The following is an 11,202-nucleotide window of genomic DNA, read 5'->3' on the forward strand; positions in this document are numbered from 1 at the left end:
AACCAGTCATGTCCACTTACTAACTGTATGCTTTCTCCTTTGCCTTGAAATTGTGACAGGGATTGTCACAACGTTCATATTGACTTCCAGCATTTTATCAGTTGTGTGCTACTGCTATTGTGCCAGGTATTAGATCTCCAAGGGTGTTCCATTGGATAAATATGTAAATGGGAACCAACTAAACTTTTCAGAAGTGCCTCGATATTAAATTAACTGAATTTACAGGCAGTACAACACCATGCTTTATGGAAGAATGGTGTGTTATATGCTGGGCTTCTCTCTGTTAAAATTCTTCATGGCTTTGCTCGGCTTTGCTTTCACAATCTGCTCTTCCCAACCTTCTCTTCAACTCATATCTTCATTTGAATCTTCATTTGATCTTTCCTAGATTCTTGTATTTTAAGAAATGCAACAGAGAACTTTTTGCCATCTGATATATGAATTACTCCTTCTACTGAAATCACTTCTTAAAATATTCCTTTTCTAGTTAGTCCCTAACTGATTGGGTCTACAAAGCACTTTTTACCTCAGGTATGAAGGATGTAGTAAGCAAGTAAATTGTATTGTCTCTATAATTGTATTTATTTCTTGTGTAGTTTGCTGCACAGTTGAACAATAGTACTATGCTTTACAGATAGGTCTAGTACATTAGGTAGATTAACAGCAAGGTATCAGGCTGGTTGTATATCTGAAATTTAAGAATACTGCTAGTAGGATACTAATTCAGCACATGATTAGAAGACAGCTCTGGAGCTGAGACAGAAAAATATATTAAAAGTGGAATTTTCTCTTTACTTTGTGAACACTTAGTCTCTTGGGGTTATTTTACTGGATTTAACTAGAATGAACTTTTCTCCAATCTTCTAAATCAATAATAATTTAATTGACATATTCTGTCATACAACTCTATAGCCCAAACTAGTCTAACATTTTTTATTTTAAGTGGTATTATCCAATCTAACTCCAGTCTGGTTATTTTGCAACAGTTCTAAGTAGAAGCTCCCAAGAAATAAGAAGAAAAAGTAATGTTTTCAGGCTTTGAGAAATAGAACCTACAGGTACAAAACAATGCTTATTTAGAAAACAAACAGTACAGGATAAATTCACCTCAGCACAGGGAAATAACCCTACTATTTCTCTATTAAGTATGAGATTTTTCTAGATTATATATGACTGATCTTCCTTCAAATACATTTGCTAGAGGAGTGGTTCTTATGACTGTAAGAGATTGTCTGTTTTTAAATGTTGAAACAACAGAACATAGTTAGCATTAGTAATCACATTATTTTATGGTATTAGCCTTGAATGGACAGAGGCTGGATGCCTTCTTGGGCTATAGCAGACCTAAGGGCTGGATTTTTTTGCAACTAAAGTCCCTTTCATAATGTAAAATTGAGATTGGAGGATTTTAATTATATAAAGAGCAAATGAACTACTGTAGAGGGCACGATGCTAACAGCTATTCAACATAGACTATCCGTACAGATGATGGTAGAAAACAGACCACAGTATTTGAGGTTCCTCTTTTCTGATTTAGTGAAGGAGCTCTGATCTCTGTCTAGTGTCTTCCTTCTGCTTTCTTTTTCTTCAATGACATTTCATCAAGAAGCTACGTTCTTACAGATTCTACAGCGTCCTTGAAAAAAAACCAGTCCTGAATTGCTAGGAGTTTGGCAAAAAAGCTTAAGGGGGGTTGACACAACTGAAAATTTTCAGATGCACTCCCTGCCCTCCTTTCTGTGCAGCCATCCTCTCTTGGTTACTTTCTCCAGTCATGGGCTGCCAAGTAACACTTGGCATTGTCCCTCCTGGAGAGAACTGGAAGACTCATCTCCTTGGCATAGATTTCCCACAGTTCAAAACATTTAAAAATGAGTAACTTCAACTGTCTCTGTTCTATTACAGAAAGGATGAAGAACCTCAGAGTTAACTCTAACCATGTCAAGGGGTGGGACTGTACCTCCCCACTGTGTGCAGCTCTCGTGGCAAGGGGAATAGGCTAAGTACAATAACAATCTTTTCCACTGGGCTTTGGAACTGTTCCTAAGTAGTTTGTACAGTCAGTGGGAGATTTGGATCTGTCAGGGTGGCCAAGTCTCGGAGAGATCCCAAAGCAAAGGCATTCTGCTTAGAAAGAGGTATACACAGCAGCATATGGCCTACTAATTAAAATCAGTATTTTCCAAAGCTTGGAAAATGGGGCTTGGGTGCCAAAGTGGCAAATGCTTTTCTAATCTCATCTCAAAATTTTACAGGTCATATTGTTAATTGTCAGTTTTGCTATCAGATATTTTGTCAATTTTGCCTTCTTGTTTTTTTAAATGTAGTTTCTAAAGAAGTGCCTACATATGCTAAAAACTGTTGGGGGCAATCTTATAGTTATGAAAAAAAAATGAAAGCACGTCTACTAAAAGAGAAATTATTTTTGGTAATGTAAAAGCCTTAAAATTGGGAAACCCCTACTAATTCTACACTTGGAAATGTAAAATCAGTTTCTTCCCCCCCCCCCAAATACTGAATAATTTCTGCCCAATTCACAGTGGCAAAGACACACAACTGCAGTAAATGCATCAGCTGCAGACTTACAGATAAATAAAATTTTCTCAGATTTTGTGCTTTTTAAGAAGTACGATGCACAGGTTTGAAAAACAAACATATGACAAAGTTTGTGATTCATACTGGGTGAATGCTAGACTTCTTGCTGCTCCAAGCTGTCATTATAGAGACAGAACTTATAGTGCAGACTCAGCACTGACTGTGACTGTCCCAGGTGGTGCTGTCTTCCTGGGAACGATCTTCACCTGCAGAACCTGCTGTCTCTACCTTTTCAAGGTAAATTGATGGATGTCCTTAATGGGCTTCTCAAATACTAGCTGCAATTCATCTCAAGGGTTTTTGGCAGCTGTGAGTATCCCCAGCCAACCAATTCTTCTTTCCTGTGTGCTGCTAGTCCTTTGATTGTATGCAACAGGAACAAAATTTTAAAAGTCAGTGTGCAATAGTCTAATTCTTCTTACAAGTAGGATGAAATTCAGGAAGAAGATGTAGTAAGTGCAATGTTATTTAGATTTCTCCTTAGCCCTACTTTTGGCTTTTTTCTCCAGCCTTCTAATACTGGCATCTTACCTAGTTCAGAGGCATGTTGCCATCTGAACAGATGGGTATGAGTGTAGGTGGCTAGGAGGACATGTTTGCTCATCAAATGTGTTTGTCGAGAGGAGTATTACCAGCCAGATATATTGGATCAGCTGTTCAGCCTGGGCTTTTAAATTTATGTTTAAAACTGCTACTCTGATAAAAAATGCATTAAATCATAAAATAGTTAAATGTTTACAACCCTTTAAAATGTGGCTTTTTTAGTTTGGGGGAGTCAGCATTTTTATTTCTTAAATGCCTGGGTTGCAATGGAGACATTACACAAAGTTTCAGCTACAAAGTTTAAAAAAAATGCTCTGAAACCACAGAACTGTACCTGTTGGGAGACATCTAGATGGTACTGAAAATGCCTATTGTAACATTTCATGGGAGAAGAGACCATTAGGTGTATTTAGCACATCATTAAATCCTATTACATTTTTACTTTTGTACCTTAGACTCAATTACTTAGTACTAGTAGTAGAGTAATTTGTGGAACTATATGTAGTGAAATCTGCCTTAATTAGTGAGGTATCACAAGATGGGCATTAATCAGTGTTTTAAAACTGATTTTCCCCTTTCTGTTACAGAAAAATGTGTCAGAGAAGTAGAAGTGCTGTGTAGTTTTTTTAGACTGCACATACTTAATAATTAGCATTAAAGTTATGATTTTCTCATGTGAGATACTTCATCTGAATTTTTAGTATGCTGCACTGCATTAGAAGATATTAAACAGGGCAGTTGGCTGAGTGAATTAAATCTGTGTTGAAAGGTGTGGCTGCCTCATGGTTTCTGTCTCAGCTGTCTTTTCTAGTGCAGCTTTCCTAGTGCTTAAAGATAAACCAGCGGCTCACAGAGCTGGAAACCCACTAGAAGCACACAGTTAAAAACATGAGGTAGCAGCATTCACGCATCTCATGTAGTGGCTAGCATCCTCTCTTCTTCAGGTTGCGTACTTTTTCCTGCTGTCTTTTCAAGGAAGAGCTGAAATGCTGGAAAGATGTGTAGACAGGGGATAACAGATTGCTGTTCTGAGCTGAACACTTTGTTTTAGATTTAGATTCTATGATCAGGCTGTGAATGAAATGCAGCGATTCTTACAGCTCTGTACATCTCTTATGTTGTCAATGTAGCAATGATCAGAATGTGGCCCCCTGACATGCTATATCCTTGCAACAAAAAGCATGCAATGACAGAGCTTGCAATAAGGGCCTTTCAACCTGAGGAAAGATATTACAGAAATATACCCCACTGACTCTATGATCTAATTTAAAACTGACTGGATGATCTAATTTAGATATAAAGTTTTAACTGAGTCTTAGAAAGCGTAGTTTTAATTTTTTTTTTTACAGATTATAAAAATAAGTTGAATGGTAAACTGTGGTCTACCCAACACAATAAACTGTGATATACAGCGGTGTAAATCAGTTCCTGAAGGCCAAATTAGTCCTATTTTTTTAATGAAACTTTAAGACCCTGTCCTCAGAAGTGTGCAGCCTCTTGACTTCCACTATTTGGACAAGCCCTATATTCCCTTTTCAGTGTGACACTTATTCTTTTTGAAGTCTCTTTGAGTGTACATGGCTAGGCACATGCTGGAACAACTTTGATGGATTGTGATTATGATTTTCCTTACAAGTCAATTACCTGAAGTGTAAAGCTTGGATAAAAATCGAAATATGTGAAGCACCTGGGTACCTCTTGAAGCTCTGGGACATCATAATTGCCTAGCTCAGTACTTCAGAGAGAATGGGAACCCACTGCACCCTTCCTCTGAAACAGAAAGTGATTAATGGACAAAAATGAAACTTTTCTTTTGAAGCTGATTCAAATATGGCTTGAGTAAGCTCAACCATTTATTTTCTGGAGACTTGCATAAGTAGATTTGTTAAAGATATTGTCTACTTCTTTAAAGGAAAATGGAATATTTGACATTATTCCTGACCTGCATTATTTTTCTTCTGTACTGGAGCCTGAACTTTGATTTTCTGCTATTAGAAGTGCTAGCAAATATTTCTAGAATTTCATTTCCAAATGGAGCAAAGGGTGAATAGCAAATTCTGTTCTCGTAAGCCAAGGGGTTTATAAGTTTTGTGTCTGCTGGAAAAAGTCAAGGAGCTACACCAGAAAGTGCTTTGAGGCCTCTTTCTCCTTTGGCATGAACCTTGAAGTAAGTGTTCTTTTCCCCCTTTTAAGTTGCCTTCCACATGAAAAAACCCCTACACCTCTGAATCACTAGGGATTGTTTGGATCTCTGTTTCTTACTTTAAATACAGTGCCTTAAAAATCCTGTGTGCTCTGCAGGCATTTATATTACAGTTGGTAAGACCATAAATCTGTGCTATTGAAGATATATTTTAACAGTTGTGAGCCACTGATTATCTCCTGCATGATCATCTGCCATGCAGATCATGTTAGGAAAAGGTGAGAGAAGAACTATTGCTGGAACCACCTTATTTTATAAAATGTTTAATTGCCTGTGTCCTAAAGCTCTAAGGTCCAGCTCTGGTTTGTCTCAGCTGCACAACCTTGCTCACACTGCTGAGGAAGACTTAAGAGAAATTCTGTTGAAAGGTAAGAAGGATAAAATTATAGCCAGCAGTAGGAGAGTCGAGACCAGATTACCAAGTAGCTCACAGATTCAAGAGCATAAAAAGCAATATAGAAAGACAAAATCCAAAAAAGAAGCGGTCAAGGAGGAAAGGAGGCTATCCAGGTCACTTGGTAATTGATTCAAGTCATTGGTGTTGTTGGGGCAGCTGGATAATGGCAGCTTGGCACTGCGGAGGAGCCAGTCCTGGGGCTCTGCAGGCTGACCTGACTTTACTGGACAGTGCCCGTCTGGTCAGCAAAGACCTTGAGGGCCCCACTGGGCTGGGACCCAACTAATGTCTGCCCTTGTAGCTCACCAGTCCCTTTTGTGTGACAACCAAGCCACCACTGCTTGCTACTTCAATACTGTATATCCTGCTCTCAGAGTTTTTGCATCTGCTGCTGTGTGAATTGACACAGGCTGGCAACCACAAAACCAGGGCTGAAATGCAAAGGGTAAATTTATTTCATTACCTCACTGACCTTGCTAGGATCCTTAAGCAACACCTGAGTGGAGACACAAAAGTGGGAATGCTGGGACCGTCAGGCTTGCTCCATGCTGGTGATTGGTGAGGCTGCTGTTTGCACCCATTTGTCGAGGGCCTGTGCAGCCCATGCTGTGATCTCCCTTGTGCTCTTTTATGATCTCTGAGATTTTATATTCTCTCTCCCAAGACTGGGCGCTCAAGCAGGTCAGTGAGAGTTCCTCCAAGCCTCTGTAAACACCTATGTTATCTCTACACAGAGATCCTACTCCTCAAATCAGTCAGAGGATGAACAGCAAAAGGCACAATAGATGTGGTTTTCCACACTGTTATTCTCCAGGCCTTGGCATTCCCAGCAGCAAGGTTACTTAATGAATCTACCATCCTCTTTGCCATTCTTCTGCTTTTAATGCTTTCCTCCCAACAACCACTGAAGGTTCCCAAACATGCCAGCCCAGAAGAAGGACTGGGACAAAGAGCCATCTTATTTAACCCAGGGAAAGTAGGAATTAAAGAAGGTGCTGAGCTGGTGTCAGTGTACCTGGGGAGCTCTGTCAGAGTGTTCCTGACAATTGTGCTGGTCTCTTTTATAAGAAATCTGCAAACCCCATAAGTATTGTTTTGGTTCCACTGAACTCTCAAAAATATTTGGCCTTAATAGTGATGTAATCTGCAACTAAAAAAGATAGCTGAAGTGATAAAGTAGAGGGAAAGTCATAAACTTGTATTAGTATTGCTTATGAAAAAAAATTCTCAGTCGTATTGACTTTGTACTGACTTCTGACTTTATCTGTAGCCAGTGCATTCTTTTATTTTATGTATTTTCATTATGATTGCAGAGTGGAAACTAACCTGCAGAATGCAGGGGGAAATGACTGCTCAAATGCTTTGGTGAATCATTCTAAGCCTCATTCAAACAGGGATGCAGCTAAATGAATGTAGATATTCAATGCCTGTTTAGAAAGCCCTGACATACTGGTAAATGAAAATGACTGTCTCATTCTCTTTCATGAATGAAATTATTCAGAATAGCTAAGGAGAAATGTCATTCTGTGAATCAATTCAACACTTATTGATTAATCCTGCCTCTGGTGTTAGAAGTTTTCCCCTTTCATGTTAGAATATACAAAAATCTCAATAAATTCAAAGATATTGTTATGCTGGTGGGGTTTGAATCAGTCTCTAAGTATTTGGAACACAGGACCACATTTTTGCTTAAGACAGGATTTTGATAGTCACCTTGCAAAAGTGATTGCTGTGTTTCAACGCAGGAAAATGTAATTTCCTAGAATAAGAAAGACCAACCTGTAGCCAGCTCTGAGATCCGCTGTCTCATGATAGCTTTGGCTTTCAGCAGCCATGGTTTGTTCAGCAATCATTGTCACTTGATTTCTCCTTCAGTCTTGGCCAATCAGGTGATGGAAATGTATGCTAGTTTCAGTGCAGAGTATCAACAGGCATGAGGACACCTCACCTTTCTCCCACCTCCTTTTCTCCTCACCTTTCACTCTATAAACTATGAAGTAACTGATATTCTTGTAAAATATAGTCTTTGCATTTGGACATAAGGGAGAGACAACTTTAAGCCTGCCCCTGAGACAGAAAGAAGGAACTTTAAATCAATAGTGGACATGTCTAGCCTGCAAAGCAACCCTTTCTGCCAGCTATCCACCATATACTTAGGGGACAATATGCTCTTTCCCTATTCATGGAACCTTTGAGAGGACAGGAGGGGACAGCATTTGCCCGTTAGAAAAAAATTAGTTTTTATCTGATACTGGCATTTCCCCACCTCCTGCACGTGCAATTGAGAGTATCAGCACTTATCAGTTATCTTCAACATTGCAAATATGTGCTCTCCATTGCAGCTCAGACAGTGCCAGAATGAAACTTGCCTTTCCTTCTCTGCAGTAGTACTGTCAGGGCATATTTAACCTTGCTTTTTCTTTGGAAAATGTTAATGTATGGCAAGACTTCAACTGTGCACCAAAATAATTCCAAAGCTTTTGTGAATATTAGGGTTAATTTCATAGCTGTATCCTGTCACTATAGATAGCATAAAAGCCAAGCATCTTCAGGCTTTGAAACACTTAGTTCTGTTCAATAAGCCATTCTGAACAGATAATGTATTTAGCAGAAGACTTAGCTTCAGATCAATACCAAGAATTTACATCTGATTTTGGAATTTTACCAGTAGTTCCAGAACCCTTTCCTCCCTCTGATGCTCTATGTCCAACATCCACAAGTAATCTCAAAACACCAAAATTATATTTTTTCAGCACTTTTGTTTTGCATATTGAGGAGATTCTTTTAAATTAAGAAATAAAATCTAAAAGTAGACTTTTGGTGAATAGGAACTAATTTTACTTCAGTTTTTTATAGTGGATTTTACTTTATTGCTGAAATTTTTTAATTAGTTTGTTAGTGAAAGTTTCCACAATACTGGCTTAAATTTAATATGAATCTGAAACACATAATTTCATATTTCAGTAGTTCAGAATATATTTTACATTCTGTTTGTTACACAACACATTACTATGAAGTTTTTGCCTAACATTAGGTTAATAAAAATCTGCCTGTCGAAAGGACATTAGTGTTTGTTATAACACAAATATATATTTCCCTTCTAATTTTTTTCCCCCTACTACCTGCCTCTCCCTAGTAATGGTCAAGTACTGAGTAGTAGTTAAAGTAATAATAGTAGAAGATAAAAAACCTTAAAAAAATCCCAAACAACACAAAAAAATCTCCAAATAAAAAAAAAATATCCTCTTAGCATTTTGAAGAACATAAGTTGTTTTCCTGAGGGTAATATGTTGTTCTCTGTTACCTACCACAAATAGATGAACAGCAGCAGAAGTGCCTCTGGATTTATTAGTTAGTCTGGCAGCTCTGTAAAACTACCACAGAATTGCTGGAGAAACCCATCACCCTCTCCATGATCTTTGCACAGTAAAGCTGAAGAAATGGGAGTTAAAGCTATCGTCCCCATGGTTCTCCTCCTTGCATTTGGAAATGCTCCAGGTTCTCTAATACTTAATTTGGTTCAAGAGTAGATTACAAAGGTTTTTTACTATTACTGCCATCCTGAATAAAAATGAAGGTGATTCCATTAGTGCATTTGACATTGGTTGGGCAAACTTTCTGGAACTTGTTCTTAAGCCTTGATTTTTAGATTAGAGGCAATTTTGTTTCAGGAAAGGCATTTGAATGCTTGTTTCTTTCCTAAATCTGAGGAGGTGTCTTGATTACCATACCAACTCAACTCAGAAATTTTCTAGTTTTTCAGTGTGTATCTGCAGTTAGTTAATACTTGGCAGTTTGCAAGATTTGTGTCAAATTTTCCATGTTTTCTCTCTTTAAAATATCAAAATGAAAAATTTAATTTCCACTTTCATTTAATTGGCTTGGTGTTTTTTTTTCAACCTGTTAAAAAATCAGAATGCAGTAATTATCTAGTCATTATTCTAGAGGGGGCTGGTAGGTACTTGTAATTTAAGCACCTTTTTTCAAATTTTGTAGTCTGTCAAACTTCTGCAATATGGTGCTGAATCTTTCTATGAAAAATGTCTGTATTCAACTGGTTTTCCATTCTGGATGCTTCAGCCAAGACAGCAAAGCTATTTCCAAGAACAACATTAAGAGAAAATACCATACCTCTTTCCTTAGATTCTGTAGATTCCCTGTGGTATTAGATTAGGAAATAGATATTTGGTTTGAAGCTAGTCTTTGTGTTAGCCATGTGAAAATCCTCCCAAAGGTTGCCAAGACACAAGATTCCAGATCTTTCAGGACTAATATGAAGCAGAATAAAGTGAACTTGAGAAACACTAGTCATTTTCTGCCAGACTGTTTTCCCTTTCTGAGCTCTGAAATTAAGCATTCCACTCCTCATGCTCTCTATTTGTGTCTCACATAACTGAGAGTGAATGGTGTTGTTTTTTTGGAGTGAATGGTGTTGGTTGATATTCTTTGATATAAGGTTTGAATAGGTTTTCCCCTTCTCCCTTTCTCCCTTTCCTGTCTAAACTTATGAATTATTGTTTGTTCTGAGGCTGACAGATAAAGCACAGTCTCTGTCCCTTCATCCTTCCTTCACCCCCTTGTAGGGAGAACCTGCAGAGTGTCCACCTGGAGGAAACATTCTGTTGGTATCTAGCAGATAGACAGGGAAAATTTTTTCATGGAGTGTTCTTTTCAAACACTGGGCATCAAAAGACATCCGGAAGACAGGCTGAAGATTCAAGATCTATCTTCAGCAGATGTCTTGTAGCTGGGAAAAGTCACCTTTTTCATTATGCAAGAAGTCACAAAAATATGCTGTCAAAAGGTCTCAAGAGAAGTTAATTTTCTCTTGTCCTAAACCTGTGAAGCAATAGCTATATTATCCAAACAAAAAGTTCCCAATTTACAAAGAAAGAAAAAAATTAAAAAAACCCAAAAAACAACAAACTGAAGAATAAAAAAAACTCCTCAAACCTCCAAAATGTAAGCTTAAATAAAAAGCATAACCATACCATACATATTTGATGTGCCCTGGGTAGCCGAGAAAAGGTGAAGCATTGTTTGGTCTGTCCAAATGTGATAGAAATTTGTCAGGTTGTCAGTTATTTGACAACCTAGAATTATACGGTTTAACCCAGTGGTTTAACCCAGGGTTACCTAGACCAACCAAGGACATTAAATGCAATCTGATAAGAATTGTTCAGTTGAAATTTGAACCTATATAGGCTGTTGCTTTGAAGGTCTTCTCAGTACAACATATTTCTGTGATTTATTTCCTGTAAATGAATCCAAACTCCACTTATAACTTTAGCTCTCTACCTGGTTTGTGTCTCAAGACAAAGTTGTTTTGTCAATTACATCAACCACATGCTTGTTCCCATCTGTCTTAAAGGTCTCTTTCAATTAGGCTATAGCATCAGTTTTGACATCCCCAGGTTACAGAACTGTAACTATCATCCTATCTCTAGGCTTTGTTTAGAAATAT

The sequence above is a fragment of the Pyrgilauda ruficollis genome, unplaced genomic scaffold, assembly GCF_017590135.1.
Source record: "Pyrgilauda ruficollis isolate IOZ18807 unplaced genomic scaffold, ASM1759013v1 scaffold27, whole genome shotgun sequence".
Classification (NCBI taxonomy): domain Eukaryota; kingdom Metazoa; phylum Chordata; class Aves; order Passeriformes; family Passeridae; genus Pyrgilauda; species Pyrgilauda ruficollis.